Source organism: Dermochelys coriacea, chromosome 1, assembly GCF_009764565.3.
Source record: "Dermochelys coriacea isolate rDerCor1 chromosome 1, rDerCor1.pri.v4, whole genome shotgun sequence".
Lineage (NCBI taxonomy): Eukaryota > Metazoa > Chordata > Testudines > Dermochelyidae > Dermochelys > Dermochelys coriacea.
The window spans coordinates 287,304,543-287,322,970 of NC_050068.2; the positions used below are offsets into that span (position 1 = coordinate 287,304,543).

At 39.4% G+C, this 18,428-nt stretch overlaps 1 protein-coding gene across 4 annotated transcripts in view; it reads right to left on the reverse strand.

Moving 5' to 3' along the window:
• The window catches only part of CNOT2 (CCR4-NOT transcription complex subunit 2), a 146,764-nt gene extending 128,556 nt beyond the window's left edge, over window positions 1-18,208 (reverse strand). The window contains exon 1 of one of the 4 annotated variants that reach the window (XM_038397338.2): window positions 17,932-18,190. The gene's annotated coding sequence lies outside the window, so the exon portion shown is untranslated. Of the gene's footprint in view, window positions 1-17,334; window positions 17,354-17,931 lie in introns of those variants that run through there. The other 3 variants (XM_038397345.2, XM_043493437.1, XM_038397362.2) reach the window with 3 other exon arrangements.
• Between the last annotated feature and the right edge of the window lie 220 nt (window positions 18,209-18,428).

An 18,428-nucleotide genomic window follows, 5' to 3' on the forward strand; every position in this document is an offset into this window, starting at 1 on the left:
TAAGCCAAAGGAAAGGATTTTTCTGTTGGTCTAGGATCACCATTTCCCTGAACAAAGTTAGCTACATCAACAGACACATTCTTCCACAGACACAGCATCTACACTGGGGGTTAGGTCAGCATAGCTGAGACAGTCAGGTGTGTGGCTTTTTCACACCCCAACCAATGTAGCAACGTCAACCTAATTTTTGCATGTAGACCAATCCTAAATTCCATTTTCAAAGCACAACCCAGGTCTTATAATCTTGTAGGATTTGCCTACACTACAGAAGCACACCTACAGCACAACACCTGTGCCTTTGTAGCACCATAGTGCAGACACTTGCTACAGTGACAGAAAGGGTTTTTCCCAGCACTTTAGTTAATCCACCCCATAGAGGCAGGTTGCTAGGTTGATGGAAGAATGCTTCTGTTGACCTAGTGGTGTTTATAATGGGACTCATGTTGACTTAACTATGTGTATTGGAGGTGTGAATTTTTCACACCCCCGAGTGGTGTAGCTAGGTCAACCTAAGTTTTAGGTATAAACCAGACCTGAGTCACTTCTGAAAAAGGGATTTTAAAACTTTTTAGGTGAAATTTTCAAAAGTGCATAAGTTATGGAACTCTGAAAATGATACTGTTGTCTACTTAAAGTTTATTCTAACACTTCTGGGCTAATCATCTCTATAAAAGTGGAATAGCCTAGAAATGAAGATTTTTTGAAGGCCTTGTCAATAAGTGCCTTTAAGCTTTTTAAATAAGTTACTTTGAGAGGGAGGTTATGAAAATTTATAGAATTGGTTTTAAGTATTTGAAGAGCAACTTTTATTATAGGCAGCAACATCTAAAAATGGGTCAATCATTTCCAACAGCTATTAGGGAAAAACAGCTTTTGATCATGTTAAAAATATTCTTACAACTGTTTCATTAAGAAGCTTTAGCACATCCATGCTTTGGAGCAGGGACTTGAAATTGGCAAGGAGTCTCCCTATCAGGAGCATGTCATTGTCATCCTTGTAAATCTCACCCATATTGGGCCAAGTGATAAGCTTCTGAAGATTCACTCTTATCAGATGCTGTGGAGAGACTTAAGAATTTGACAGCTAAATTCTACAAATCCATCTGCACCAAGCATGCTCCACCCCCAAACAGCTCCACTTGTGAACTGGACTGCACATGTGGCATTCCTCTAGAACAAGTTCCATCCTAGGGCAGCTGCAGCTGAGGATGAGTCCTGAAATTGTTCTCCCATCAGCCAATTCCCACTGTAGTGCTGGGCACCAGAACTGAGAGCAAGGAACCTAATTCTCCTCTGCTTATCCTTGCTGGCACCCAGGCAGGATGGAGGAGGAAGCATCTTGATTTGAATGCACAGGGGTGAGGAACCAGCGTCAGGAGCAGAGTGGGACAGGAGATGTGGAAGGGGAAAAATAGAAGCAAAAGGGTGGAGAGGTGAACAGGGGCAAGGAACTGGGGGATAGCACTAAAAGGGGACAGGGACAAAAGAATCTAACCACTAGAGCCAACTCCCTTCCAGAATCTGAAATTGAACCTATTATTCTTAGATCTCAACATTCCTTTGCTGTCTAGGAAGCAGCTGTGAAACCCACTGGCAAAGTGTGTCTCCATCCCCCTCTAGTGGGCAGGTCCACAAAATAGTCTTCTAATACTAACAATTACTCCATCCGCTCCAGTGTTAGAGGACTGTATTGTAGATCTAAAGGTGCCAACCCTGCTGATAATCCATTTGGGGGAGAAAGGAGTGTGAATATAGTTGCACATGATGGAATTTCTATATTTTCAAAGTTAAAGATTTAAAACTTATGAAATTACACCCTAAAAACACTGTGTTAAAAGCATGTTAATGTTGCAAAGAAACTCTGAAAAATAATGCCAGAATTAAGGGTGAACATGTTGGATCATATTAAAGAAGTTCTGTATTAAAATCACAAATGAGTTTGATTCCCCATAGTTTAAGTTCCAGGATATTACTAATTAAGAGGTCTCTTGGTTTTTGGTACTGTTTCTCTCCCTCTCTGTGTGAAACTTGCAAGCTGCCAATTGTGTTAGTACATTCTAAAACAGAGTCTGTTCTCAAAGCAATTTTGAAACATCAAAACTACTCACACAGAGAGAGACTCAAAGCAACACTCTGTAACAACAGAACAGCACCCAGAGACTCCCCGCCCTTTTGTTGTATTCATCTCACCTTAACAATTGTGATTAAAATAGAGATAGAGGATGTATGTGGACGGATGCTTGGTGTGGATAATAACAATGATCAGGGAGGTGCCAGCCTAAAAATCCAGTGTCCATCAGCTGAAGAAGGCAAAAAAAGTGGAAATAACCAGAGGACCCCCAGAGGGCAGACTGAAATCCACCCAACAGCCTCAAGAATGGGAGAACCAAAGAACAAGATAAACATCTGACAGCACGGAACCATCATGAATGTGCCATCTGCTGATTGATTCAGCAACAGCATGATGAAGCAATTCCCATAAACTGGCATAGGAATAAATTCCTATAAAAATGGACTCTAGAAAGGGAGAACTTTGGGGTCTGATTCTGCAAACCAACTTCCAGGAGCATCAGATGAGCATCTGACAAGGCCCTGCTCCCTCCTCGTGTCCAGGCCACCTGGCCAGTGGCTTGGCATGAGCAACTCTAAGGCTGGTAACTACGATAACAACCTTGCAGAAAGTGTGTGCGCGCACGTGTGTGAATAAATATGAAATTGAATGGAATGTTATAACTATAACTGCTTACTAGGATTCTTTCTGTATTCACAATAAATGTGGCATTTTGCCTTTTCCTCTTTAATAAGATCCTGATGGTTTTTATTTTATTGGTATAACAGACAGACAACCTTAATTCAGTCCCTGTTTGATAAGCATAATGATACAGCCTTTAATTGCATGATTACATACTGTTTTTTGCAAAGAACACCAACTCATTCAGCGCAACGCACAGACTGTGCTCCGGATATTAATCAGTGTTGTGTACAGAATGAGGCTCTTGTCTGTAGAACCCCTGAGTCATTTACTGCAAAAGTAAAAAGGTGTGTGATGAATGAGGCAGGGGGCTGCAGCAAGTGAAAAAATGGTCTTCTGGTTAAGGCAGATGAATGCTAACCTAGTGAATTTGATTCTATCCCTGCCTCAACACAGAGTTCCTGTGAGATGCTGGGCAAGGCACAAGGACCAAGATTTTTACAGATGGCTATGTTTCAGAGTAGCAGCCGTGTTAGTCTGTATTCACAAAAAGAAAAGGAGTACTTGTGGCACCTTAGAGACTAACAAATTTATTAGAGCATAAGCTTTCGTGAGCTACAGCTCACTTCATCGGATGCATTTCAGCTGTAGCTCACGAAAGCTTATGCTCTAATAAATTTGTTAGTTTCTAAGGTGCCACAAGTACTCCTTTTCTTTTTACAGGTGGCTATGTGTTTCTCATCTTCTGTGCACTCACCTTAAGGCACCTGGAGCAATTGTGGTCAAGGGGAGCTCTTCTCTGAATATAGAGTGTTGTAAAACACTAAATAAAGCTTCTCAAATACAGCACACAAAGTTTAGTTGACAATTCGTGCTTTAATCTCTACTCTTCACTTTCCCCTCTGTAAAATGGGGATACCACCTTACAGAAGTATTGTGAAAATACATCTTTACAAAGATTAATTAATTTAAGATATTACTGAGAACATCCTAGAAAACCTCATGAGGAAATTAATAATTTTGCAATCAATACAGGCTTTGGATGTTGTGCAGTAAATAATGCATGAGGCTATACATCGAACCATGAAGATAAAAAAATTGAATAGCTACCCATTCAATGAACAGGACCCATACCATGCACTGAATGAAACAAGGTAGTATGAAAAAAATAGCATACAATCATATAATTAGACACCATATCATAGAGCATATACAAAAGAGGGCTGGAATTAAGGTTTCATGGGGAACCTTAATTCTGGCATTTCCTAACTTTTGAATGCTTTGACTTTGCAACATTAATGTTCTTTTAACAGTTTTTTTAATTAATAGAATATAAACATTTAAATGTTTATAAAATGACTTTTCCACTCCTGAGCCAAAAAAGGTAGGGTTTAAAGACCAGAGAGAAGTGTGGGAAAGGGTATGGAATGGGAGCACAGAGTGAGTGAGTAAAGGATCAAGAGAGACATGGAAAAATAGCAGAAAGCCATGCTTTCCAATTCTGGAAAACAGAGTCTGAGTAAAGACACCAGACACTGTCATGGAGGGGGAGAGAGGGATAAATGGGTAAAAAAAGATACAAGAGAAGCCAGAAGATTATAGAAGGGGCACAGAACAGGCGTACATGGAGCCCGAGGAGGCAGGAAAATGCAGACTGGATCAGAAGTTTTGCATCTGGATAAAGACCCCCTTGTCTTCTCTACCATTCACTATCTACAGTATCCAACACAGTTGAACTCCCAGCATCATATGCATTCACCACCTATGCGCCTATTAATATCTGGAGTAGAGTCCTGCTCTGTTAGGCCTCATAAGATCTGTTGGAGCACAGTTCCCTTCCTGAAGATCTTATACACCGACACAATTTAAAATCTTTGGCAAGTATTTTAAAATTACAAATGTTTCTTAACAAAAACTTTAGGAATTAAGGTTGCAAGTATGCTTCAGAATCCAACACAACCAAAATAGTTACACTTTTTTAAATGGAAATTGTTATTTAACAAAAACAAAAACATTAGAAAGGACTCAAATGAACCGTTAAGGGATGCAACTATCTCAATAGTGAATGCTGAAGAACCATGTAGCACTATCAGTGGCCACTCAAATTTAATATTACCTCCTCTTAAAATTTGTATACTTTTATGTAAAAGTCAAAAGAAGTTACTAGGAGATCATAAAGTCCCATTTCTTAGTCAAGAGACCTATTTCCAATAATATCCTAGTAATCTGTTATTTTCATCTTTGCAAATTTTATTGAGACAATGTTAAAGTTGAGTGGGCAATATGGGTCAGATTGTTAGTGAGAAGTAAAAGTATATTGCAGTGAGGAACTAGCTGGATCACCACACTGAAAGCATTCTCCTATGAAATATACCCTAACGGCAGCAAATGGAAGACATTAGGTACACTCAGAAACATGCGATTCATTATCTCACTCAGATATAAGGGTAGTGAGAATGACTCTCCAGAGTGAAAAGACTTAAAGACCAGTCTGAAAGTAGTAATAGCCAAGTCTGGGGAAAAAAAGACTTCAAATGAACATTGTTAATAAGTCAAACGACATGAAGGTGGCAATTTTACTCTATACAGCATACAGACTGCGTTTTAGAGTTGGGGGGGAGGGGAGGGAGAAAAACGTCTGTCCACATTTAGCAATACTAAAGCAGAAAGTTTTAAAATGATATTTTTTAAAATATTTGTAATGGGTCTATTATTTGTTTGCAAGACAAAAGCTAAGCTCTTTTCAATTTTATTTGTAATCCTGTTGTCTCTTGTGTACGTGTTTTTGCTTACTTGCTTTCCTTCCTCCCCAATTTAAAAATATTTTTGTCCCAGTAATTACTCGAGATATGTTCACGACCAAAAGAACTGAAAATATAATCATGTGACTACATTACGACTGAAAACAAATGGACAGTTAACAATATAACACACAGAACACACACAACACAAAACCTGAAAGATGATTTAATAATTCTATTAAATTTAGTTAGTGGAAATAAAAATAACTACTTTCCATAAAAGTGAAAGAAAAAAAATTAAAATCTTGGTTATGGCTACCATCAGTAGTCGGATCTTTCTTTAATTGTATGTAAATATTAAGATTAAAAAAATATGTTGATTACATTTAGTTATCCTTGTATTAATCAATATATTTCAACTAAAAAAAAGTGTGTATGGAATAGGTGAAGTAATACAAAATAAGTGACTGCAAGTGCAAAGGCCTAGAAATGAACAGCTAAGGGATGTAATTTTTTGAAGCATAATTTATTCTTGAAGCATTCTACATTAGAATTCATTTTCTGGGTGTTAACTTGACTTTAGTTACACATGCATTCAACTTTCCTCGGTAATATTTTGTTTACTAATAAATTAACAGGTTGTGTTTCACAAGACTCTCTCAATAGCCCAATGTGGCTACCACCAATGCTAGAGACAAAGAGTTGCATTAGTTGCCAACACTTTAATCACGGTTACCCAATCCTGCTCAAAGCGGGTCAAGATGACAAAATGATTAAAATGACAGCAGCCACCAGTGCCTCCTATACACTAGAATTTACACCAGCAGACAGAGCTGCACCAACGGTAGCCACAGCGGGAAAAGTTTAAGAAAAGGTCTAATAAAGACAAGGCATAAAAGGTATATTGTTGTAATTCAATATAATTGCTTCATTGTATTTTTACACCCAAAAAACCTTGATCTATACAAACTATTAATGTTATATCTGTGCTGAGTTGCTTATACTATGTACTCTTTAAAAAGGTGAAGTAACAACAAAATCTGGCAAAGATACAGATGCACTTTTATTGTCAAATCATCTTCAAAATTTCATTTTTCCCCATCAAAATGCAACATTAATGGACACTCTAGGGACTGCTAGAAGGATGGCTGAACTATTTCAATTGCCTGGCTAGTACAATCACCAACAAAACACCTAAAAAATTCCTTATATATCTGAAGATACAGCAGTACAAAGGAAGTTCACCGAGTGTTTTTATAAATCTTTCTTCATGACTACAGGTCTGATTGTTAATTCATTTTGCTTTAAAATGCATTGACCTGCAAACTTCTTCAGGACAAATGGCATTAAGATAATTGTATTTAACAAAATAATAATAATAATAATAATAATAATAATAAAAAATTCAGTGATTGAGAAAAGCAGGAAAGAAGTCAAAATATACAAAAATTTATCTTAAAATTCATCTTGAAAACATATATAAAATGAAGCATTTATGATGACCTATTAAACATTAGTGCACACTTGTTTTTATAAGGATAGTGGAAGAAAGAGAGATTACAGAGAGGCTAAAATAGAGGAGACACTCTTCCTAGTATTTAAGAGTATTCCAGATCTTTGCTCCCAGGCTATGCAGTTGCAGCTGGTCTCAAAGTCTATGTCTACACTGCACAGTTAAACTAGGTGACTGGCATCTGAATCTGGGCACCTGGATTAGCCTAGCCCAGTGTGTGTACCATTAGTGTGTATCAGATGCAAATCTCTCTCCTTGTTACTGCTCCTCACTGTTTCTGCATTCACCTGTGAGCATGTCTGGGGAATATCCATGGTTCTTTCTGCTGAGATTCTAGGGACCCTCACTGTAAAGTAGGCAAATTCCAGCCCTAACTAAAGTGGAGAATGGTTCTAATCCACACCCTGAACCAGGTAATCTAGCCTGGTTTTAGAACATCTCCAAACTCAGGCCAGGGGTTTGTCTTTGTGTATGGTGGGGATAGGGAAGAGGTTGGGGAGGGAGCGGGGATGTTAAGACTAAAATCCACGTAAGGAGCCCAGGTTGACTGGCAGCGTAGACACTCCCTATGGGTATATCTACACTGCAGTTAAACATCCATGGCTGGACCATCTCAGCTGATTTGGGTTTGCGAGTCTCAGGCTGATGGGCTCTAAAGCTGCAGTGTAGACATCCAGCTCTAGGACCCTTCCCCCTCATGGCTCCAGCTTGAGCCTGGACATCTACACAGAAATTTAATAGCCCTGCAGCTCAAGACCCATAAACCCATGTCAGCTGACATGGGCCAGCTGTGGATGTTTAACAGTGGTGCAGACATGAGTAGTGTATATTCTAAACACTACACTTTTCATACTGCACCAGCTTCATGAGGCAAAATGGAAGATGAAAACCAAATTACTTTAAATTAAAAGACTAATCCCAATAAGTCAAAGTTACACTGCTCCAACCCTCAAGTTATTTATATTATTTTTGTTTTGACTGTGTGATCCCATAAATGAGATATACGATGCACTCCATCACTTAATACAGTGATAAACTGCTAAATCCTTAGGTTAATTCATAACTTGTAACTGAGCAGTAGCACACAAAGCAAGTACTTGGGAATATCATGTCAAAGATATTCTCTGTGTGCCAGTAAGAGCACTGCTATAATCACAGAAAAGTCAAAAGCCTTAAGTATAATATGACCATGTATTTTCCCTGAAGCTGGGTTTTAATATAAGAGTTTTATACATTTTAACAACTCTGATTTGCTAAGTCATAACAGCAAAGTTACACTTATCAAATTACTCTCCTTCTCCCCTTATCTACAATACATACCCTACACCTGTAAAACCATTACAAATACATTTGTCGTCATTTCTATATACTGTACTGCTCATCTTCTCAATGGAAAATTATATCTACCATACCTGTAGTGCATATACACTGTATTTTTAAATTGCATGAGCAGGTCTGAATGTGCAACAATATACTTTTAAACTGTTGGTCTTCTTAGACTTTCCAAGAACGTTACAGCAACTCATCTAATAGTATAGATAAAGCATTTGGTATTTATAAAATGCAGTTACATTTGTTAATAGAGGAAATGAGGAAATAATTACAAACACATCCTATACTATATTTTTAATTGTATGCTTCCTAGCACAAGGAGCAATACAAAAAGAAAATCAGTAATAATAAACTACGGAACACAGACTATATGTTAACACTATTACATTAGAAGAACATTCTTGAAAATTAAGTGCTGCACTGGATAGGTTTCAAAGCCATGGCCAGTTACACTCATGTATGCAAAGCACAGTTGCCCAAGATTATTAATGGAGATTTTCACCCTCCTCTTCAACATCTGGAAGAGGACACTGAAAAAAAATAGCATACTAGATTAAGATTAGAGTAGGGTTTCTACCCATGTCCTTCATATTAGAATGTTTGAGATATTTCAGCATTGGAATGCCCCATTCCAGACAGACAAGATTCCGAAATTTCCAGAAGCCATTAAGAACAGTTTTCTCTTGATACATGTAATTAACAAAGTTGTTTTGGCTTCACAAAGTTAGTTTGAGTCCTTTTTAAAAAGGATTCCTCCAACTGTCTTCTAGCTCAGCTTTATACTGTTCACACTGCAGTGTGAACCTAACATGCACTTCCAGGAAAAGACTGAACTCTGCACTCCCTTGCCATCTAATATTTTCTCTATTCCTTGAATTTTTACCCAATTTAAAACCACCCCAGCTAATTTCAAGATCACGTGTCATGGTAGGAAGAAATGGCAAAACTCTCAGATGAATCCATCGACATTACTCCTATGTTTGTTAAAGATGGGTTAGATACACAACACTCAATACCTTCACAGCAGTTAAATAGTCCATGAAACAGCTTCGGCTTTTAGCAGAGATTCTAGCAACTGTACACTTCATAACTTGCAGCTTGGTTAATTCACTGCAAACTCTTTGCGAAGGACGGCTAGTGTGATCTGTGGACTAAGCTCAACCACAGAGCTCTACAAGAAGATTCACAGATTTTTAAGTATAGTACAAGCTAAAAACATCCTCCTCCCACGCATTCACCAGCTACAGAGCCCAACAAACACTGTTCCACTTTAAGCCCAGCAGGTACTGGGTTGGCTCAAAATAGAGCACTGCATGCTGGGAAATATACGCACTGACTATGCCTCAATAATTAATATGGAAATGTCCTCAGTGAGTCATTTCATGCAAGAGTGCCAGATGGGTCAAAATTTGGGCATCCCTGCTGTCAAGACATTATAAAAACGAATTAAGGCTCGGAAAAAAATGGGTTCCTAAAGATGGGCTCTTATGCTTTGATTTGAATGGGAGCTCCTGGATGCAGTGAAAGTCCTAAATAAGTGACCTTAGGCACTTTTTTTTTTTTTAATCTTGACCAATATAAATAACTTGTGAATATACAAGCTGTTATAAAAATATTACCTACCATTCATATCTATTTTTAAACTATATTTTTCTATTAAAAAGTATTACTGGATGTAAAGACATCAGATCTTACATGCGACTAGGCCAAAAAAATCAATATGGTGATGCATCTGGAATTCCTAATAAACTTTAAAAAGCTTCACTATCATTAAAAGTATATGAATTTTAACAAAACAATATAAGGTTGAAGAAACAACAGGACACTCCTAGATAGTTTAACTGTCTTACAACTTAAGTGTTACAAATTAAAGATGAACTGAAGAAGAAGAAAAAAACGAAATGGGATTAAGCACATGTATACATGCTGAATCCCCACACTAGCTAGGATGTGGATGCATTAAGAAGAGCATTACATTTTAACTAAAAACATTTTTAAAAACTATTTTGCCCATTCAAGAAATTATTTTGGTATTTTCTGGTTCACTTAAGGCAGACCAGAATTTATCAGACTCATTTGAAATCGCCTTTCAACCCATGAAACCACTGGTTTAGAAGCATTAATAATGAACTTTTTATTTCAGTATACGAATGAAACAGAATGACCATGTATATAAAACAGTTTGTTTCAAGATACGCACTGTTAAACTCTGGATTTGTAGGAAATTTCTTTAGTAAACACATTTTCCTAATGCTGTCCAAATTGCACACATTGCCATTTCTTTATCAGACGGATTGCTTTCTTAGGGGTTTTATATTGCTGCCCATCATCGTACCCGACTGCCTTCTACATAAAATCAATAGCAATAGCAAAGTCCCTAGTGAGCTTTCAGCACCTATTCGTCACATAAAGCTGTTTATACTGTTCTCTTCTGACTCTAATGAAACAGTGTTTTCAGTCTATACAATTTATATGAAGTTGAAGAACATTCTTTGTAACTATTTCTGGCTATGCACCTTTTACATTGTACTTTTAAGAAGTGTTCTCTCACAAATTAAGAGCTACCACACAATAATGACAATGAAAAGGAAAGTACACCAACCTTGTTCCAGTTACTTTACTGACTATGGAATATGCACTTGGTAACTAGCCGTTCTGTGGAATTACTTGTAATTTGTGAGAAAACATTTTTTACAACTACAACATAAACAGCTACAAAGGAAAAATTTAGTTACAAGGAAATATTTCCCATTTCATAGAATAGAATAGAATTTCATATAATATATTAATTGTATGGCCTGAAAAGGGGGAACACTAATTACCATATACCATATTACTCGTTCATAAGCCAAATTTTTTTTTAGTAAAAAAGGGAAGCATCAGAGAAGGGGGTCGGCTTATGAATGGGTATAGAGAGGGAGAGGTGGGACACAGCCCCTCCCCCGCAACAGAAGGAGCAAGGAGAGGCAGCACAGCTAGCAGAGACAGAAGGGAAGAGGTGGGGCCAGAGTCTCTCCACTTCTGGCCCCACTGCTCTCCCCCAAGCCTCCAAAGCAGCTGCAGCTGCGCCGCCCCACTGGAGCAGCTCCAGCCAGGCCACAGACATCATCCCATGGCTCTCCCCAGATAAGGTGGGAAGGGATGGGATGGGGAGAGTGTGGGGGTCCCAGGCTAAGGGTGGAGTCATATGGGGGGTGGTCACAGGGGTTACTCCCCTGACCCCCAGCTTCTCCCCCCCACAAAAATTTCCCCACCAGTTGCTGTCTGGCCCATCAATGTAAGCAGCTGGCATGCCGGGACACTTTGTTTACTTACGCTTACCTCTGTGCCTGCGGATGCTCGAGGTAAACAAACCATCTCAGCCTGCCAACGGCTTATACAGATGACCCAGGAGCCAAAGTTTCCTGACCCCTGAATTATAGGGTCGGCTTATGAATGGGTCACAAAAATTTTACATTTTTACTTATCCGGGGTGGGGAGGGGGTATCAGCTTTTAAATAAAGCAGCTTATGATCAAGTATAAAAGGTAATTAGAGAACATTTTGAATAGCTTCATGTGATAAGTAGACACAGAAACTTGACAAAGAAATGACATTATGCACAATTTGGACAGCATTAGGAAAACTTCTTCACCAAGGAATGACATACAAATTCAGACCAACAGTCCATATCTTAAAATAAACTCAATTGCTGTACATAATTAGTCATTCTATTTCAACCATATACTTAAGTGAAAAACTCCTTGTTAACAGCTCCAAACATATATGCATATTTATATTGCAATAGAAAGTGTCTTAGCAACACTACTACAAAACAACCAGGTGCAAACAGAACTGTCACCTACTGACAGCGTACAAGACTGCTTTTTAAGTGCTATTTTCAACTGTGGACGATTATAAGTAACTAATGAAATAGTACTATGGATTTCTTTAGAACTTTCCATCCACAAAGCTACAAAGATGGGTAAGTATTACACCAATATTACACATGGGAAACTGAGGTACAAATTAGTTAAGTGACTTACACAAGGTCACAAATTAGCGAAGGGCCAGGAATAGAGCTCAGGTTTTCTTACTCCCATTCCCATGTTCTGGACTACTGCTCCAGCAATCATAGTAACATGCAAAGTAATATTTTCCATATCATTACCCAAGAGAGAGTGTAAGTGTTTTGCACTAATTGTATTAGTAAGCAAACTACAGGTTTTTACAAATAACTTGACTTCAGCAATCAGTTTCATACGCTCTAGTCAACTGGTACCAGAGCTCTAAAAATTTCTCAAGCACACAAACTAATGTTCATGAGCAGACTTTCTGATGTGATGCAACTTCAGCACACATAAAACACCAGAAATTCAGGGTGCATTAAGAGAGCAAAAATAAATAAAATAAATAAATAAATAAAACCGAAACAAAAAACAAACAAATGGAAATAAGAACCTGAAAGACTTGAATGAAATTCAGATTATTTACTCTTGGACCATTAGAGCAAATAAATCAGCAAAGGGAAGGGACTGAAAAGATAGCAACACTTAATTATTTTTAAAGGATTCTCAAATAGCTTAGTCCAAATTTTAACCTATAAATATTATCTGGTGGGGAATGCCCTATAAATTATGTTTTTAAGCCTCCCAGTCCCTGATTGTGAAATTAAACAATACACCCAACCAGATGGCAGAAGAGGTGAAGTTTAAGTAAAAATCTTATTTTCAAAGAACCATTGATAAGTAATGAAAAAAACAAACCAGGGAGCTAATAGCAGACAAAGACTTGATGAACTATACTCCATAGAAATAAGGGGGTTGGGGGTAGGGAACAGAAGGGAAACATTTACAAAATGGAAAACAAAAACCAGTAGGCTCTTTGGGCCAGAGATCATTTTTTTGTTCTGTTTGTATAGTGCCAAGTAGTGGGGTCATGGCCCATGACTTGAAAACATCGGTAGTACCATAATACCAGTAACCACCACCACCACCACGTTATTTTCAAGTTTGTAGAAGGTATTATAAACAACTTAAAGATAAAAAAAAACTTTGAAAAAAATGGTGTCCTTTTACTTATGCAGCTGTACATTTTTTTATTTTAAGAGCTGCAGGGCAGGAATTATCTTTATTTTTGTGTACTGTACAGTACACAGCAGCGTCAGTACTAAGCAACTTATAAAATTATAGCTTGCTAATATTAATAAAACTAGAAATACCTAAAAAGCATTAGTAAGAGATGAAATTCAGTGAAACATGACAAAATTTATTAGAAGAGTGAGGATTTTTTTTAAAAAATTTGCAGCTGTTGATATACTCCACAGCAATAATAAGCTAATGGGGTGGTACTGCACACATTCAGTAATGATGTGTAATTCATGTTTGTACATTGTTACAAGCAGCATAACAGTCTTCAAGCTACTGCCTGATATTCCGTCACCAGTTCTCTCTCTATTAAAGCTTGAGACAGGTGCCCATTAAATTTTTTCATACGAGAGGCATAGAGGACAGGTCTACATTAGAAACTTTTTCTGGTAACTTTTGTCAGCCAGGGGATGTGATTTTTTTAAGGCATTTCTGTACCAGCAAAAGCTTTATTTTAGATGCAGTTATACCAACAGAAGGTGCCTTTTGCCGAGTAGGTTACTTCTTTCAGAGAACTAATATAACCTATCCCAGCAAAAACAATCTTTTGCTAGCTTAAGCTGCATCTATACGAGGAGGATACAGTTATACTGACAAACTTTTCCAGTGTAAATTAGACATCATAAGCACTTTTGTCATCAAAATTTTATTTTCAGAGGATACCACCTAGCCTTTTATCTGCCCAAGCCTAAAACCTGGCAACCTGTACATGCTTGTAAGGCATTTTGGGATCCTTCTTTACAAAAACAATAATAATTTTTCCTTAAATTCAAAAGATATTTTAAGTTAGATTTTACTTCAAAGGTGTACAAACAAAAAAGCACTTTTATTTCAGCAATACTGAATCTCAAAAATAGTTTACATACAAAATTAATTGTAACCACTAATTCAACATAGACATGGCTCTTTGGATGTCAACTCTCCCCCTTTTATTCCCCACAGTAAAGGGTTATTAGCATTTTAAAATAGTCTGTGCAATAATTTCACTTTTTGAAGAACCCAGATCTTTTAATGTTATAATGAAGCTCAAATGATACTAACTTTGATCTAGACAGAAATTTTTTTTTAAGTTTTCAGAACGTCATCAATACATATCTAGATCCCAATCCTGCAAACACTTATGCAAATTCATAGACTTAAATAAAAGTCAGCAAGGCTACTTGCACACTTAAAGTTGAGCACATGCATAAACGTTTACAGGATCAGAGCCATCGCCAATAGACCAATATAATACCCTCAATTTTAGTCAGAGTCTTATTTACGGTATAACACCACCACAACACTTTGACCTCTACCTAGGAAACTGGAACCAAAACAAGCTAGTCTGATTCTCTGTATACAGTATATTTGAAACATCAGAAGAGTTTTCAACTATAAATGCATCTGTAAAATTTCATTGATGATTTTATCAAATTCCTAACACTATTTTAAAAATATATTAAGATTCTGACATAAGCTAATGAAGGCCAAAAGATTCAAGCTTAACTTCTAATGTCTTGGTTTTTGTCAATATGTATCAAACTGTGTGTTTTCTGCATTAATTATAAAAATGATTGACTAATCCTGTATATCTGATGATAAACTGCTTTTTTGTTTTCCTCTTCTCCCAAATGAAATTCATTTTTATTTATTTATTTATTTTAAAGATTAGTACATAGCATATCATTTCTATATGGGCTTAGGCGAGAGCACTGAAAATTTCTCCCTCTATCTAGACTAATATTTGTTTTGTATATTTCTAAATGTGACAAGTGTTTTACCAACAATTAAAGAAAAAGTAGGAACTACCATATATTCTTTAATTTGCACACAGATCTTCACAAACGAGTAATAGGTTGAATTATAGATTTATTTAAACAGCACTTTAAAACAACAGGGATTCTACAGTGCTTAAGGCCAGATTCTGTCCTTGAATACTTGTGCACAATTCCTATAGATTTCAGTGAGATTTGCACATGAATTTTTGACAGAAGAATCTAACTACAATTACTATTAGGTTCAATATTTTAGATCAAGTCAGAACGTCTGATGCAGGTTAAAGGTAAAATGAAAGCAACAGTACATTGTCGGTTTAGTGACTGATACCATTCAACCCTGAAGGCAGGTAAGTTGAAAAAGTTACAGAATTCTTGAACAGATTATAGTTGAGTGATATAAAAAGTATATTTTTCAAATATAAAAATCTATAAAAATTAAGACTATGATACAATGAACTGATGTACAGAGTATCCTGCACCCATACAAACTGTGTAAAACTGAATCCTAAAAATGAAAGTTTCTGATTTCAGATCTAACTTCAAGTACCTGCTTAAATGGCATACCTAACTCTTAACACAAGCTAAAGACAAAGACCAAGATTTTCAAAAGTCAAATGTGATTTCTGAGACCTCCATTTTTGTCTGCCCAATTGGAGAAACCTTAATGGTCCTGATCTGATTTTCAAGTACTAAATACTCACCCTCTTTTTAAAAAATAAAATAAAAAAAAGCAAGCATCTCAAGTTCGAAACTGAACTGTCCAAAATCACTAGTCGCTTTTAAAATGCTTAGACATTAGACAAATCTCAGAAAGAAACGACAACAAAAAGCACAGATAAGGAGAAACACCCCCCCGCCCTCCCCATGTTAGCCTTATTATCAGCTTCCAGGGTGGGGAGGGGCGTGAAATACTGCTTTCTAATGAATGGTATGCCAGTTCTTGTACTCAAATTCCTTCATAGTTTATAACTTTATAATACCAAAAGGATCTAGCACATTGAAATCTGGAAGCCTAGCATGTGTCCACTGGAATTCTCCACACAAATGATGTTATGATGTTATAAAATAGTGCAGTCCTCAAAAACTGGCATGCTTTGATCAATAATAGACTACACTGAAAAATACAATCATAGAAAAAAAAAATCAAAGGATGCAGTGCATAAATCCATCCTCAGGACCAAATAAAAGAATCTTTGCAATAAAACCTAAATAATTATATATGGCTGTTCTGCTCTGCATACGTCTTAATAGTTTGAACTGCATCCATGTTTCCAGAAACCTAATATCTATTGACTGACATGATAGCAAGTTTGATAAACTTTAGGCTCCCCTATTGCTGAGTTAAACCCAGCAACCAATCACTTCCACCAGATGTTACTGCTGTACAGGCAATATGAATGTTTTGTTCCTTCATGGACTTAATTCACTCCCCACCCAGGAATCAAAAGGGAGATCTCTACATTTTAATATATGAAATAAAAAGCCAATATTACACCACAGTTTTGACAGTAAGTTTCTCTAACAAAATGGATTTTTTAAAAAATGCTGCTGATCCACAATGACATAATTATGTTTTGGACAGAGTACTACAAAAATATCTAAATTAAAGTTACATGTAACTTGAATTCTAATAAAAGTTTAAGTAACAGATGCATCATTTTTTGGGTTGCTAATTTCAATATGTGCACAGGGCTACAATTGTAAACACACGAATTAACTCTCCCTTACTGTATCTGCATGCTCCCATTAGCACTGGCTCAGGCTGAAAGCTGCTTCAAAGCAGAACCACCACCACACACAGGAAGACAAGACATCATCTGACACAGAGAGCACTCAGAGGAAGTGGTTCAGTTTGCTTCAAGTTTGTTTAACAAACATTTCTGAGGGAGGATCAGAACCTGTCCCGACATCATCTCAGCCTCCCTCAGAAAGGCTATGGAGAGTACACCAAAAAATAATTAACCCTATTTCACCCCCTCTCTTCATCCAAGGGACACACATAACAGGCCACAAGGCTACACTGGTGAACAGCAAAACCCCAGCATCGCCTAGAAGGAAAAGCCAGTAGCAGCAGAGTCGGTGGGTGGCAGATTTCGCTCCATCCGTTTCTTAACCCGGAGCCAAAAGGCACATGGGGGGGGGGGGCATTAACATCAACTTGTATCCTCCCACACCTAAGCAAGCCGAATGTACGACGGGGCTGTAGGGTATCAGGAACCACAACTAGGCCACGGGCGTCGGGGAAGAGACACTAGGACACAGGCGGCAGCGGGGCGGAGGAGAGGCAGGGGGCGGACATCGCGGGTGGACGGGGAGGCAGCGGCCAGGGCAAGGGGCAGCGAGCAGCGGAGCAGGAAGGGACGCCGGGGCTGCGTGAAGTGCCACAGGCGGCCACGGAGGAGGAGGAGGAGGAGGCCCCAGGGTGCGGGCCCCGGGCTCTGCCGCCTCCCGCAGTGACGGCCTTTCCCTCCCCGCAGAGCGGGGCTCGGGCGCCGCCGCCGCGGCCGGAGATGGCGGAGGAGGCCGGGGCCGCTGCCTGGGCTAGGCCTAAGGGCTCCGCTCCCGACTCAGACGTTGCGCGTCCCCCCCTCTCTCTCCCTCGGAGACAAAAGCAAACGGAAACCCGGCTGGCTGCGGCCGGGCCCAGGGACCCCGGAGCCGGGCCCGGGCCGCCAGGGGCCCCACCGCCAGCGCCTGCGGGCCCGGCTGGGAAGCAGCGGGCAGAGCGCGCCGCGGGGAGGGGGCCAGAAAATAATGGGGGCCGAACTCACCGCATGAATTTTCTTGTCCCGCGGATCCAAGATGGCTGAGTATCCAGCACGGAGGATGCTGGGGGAGCGACCTTTACCCTCTGACCCGCCCGCCCGCCCGCCCGCCGCGCCGCGCCGCCGCCCGGCCTGGCAACCGGAACCAGGGCGACACGGCGAGTCCGGGCCCGGCCCCGCGGCGAGCAGAGCGGCTCGCTCGGCTCCCTCCGCCTCCCGGGAAAGGCTCGGCCCCGCGACAGGAGCGGCTGCCGCCTCACTGCTTCCTTCGCCTCGGGCCAGCCCGGCTCCTGGGCCTCGCTGTCTCCGCGCTTAACCCCGGCGGGAGGCCAGGGCGCTGCGGCGGGCAGGGGAACGGGAGCCCTGGAGGCAGCGGGGCCCTAATTAGTGCGGTGATCCCCTAACGTGCGGGGGCAGCAGCTCGGTCACACACACGGCACAGGAGGGGGCGGATACTGGGCCTGATGCTCCCCTGGGGTGGAGGCAGCAGCTCCGTTAAACAC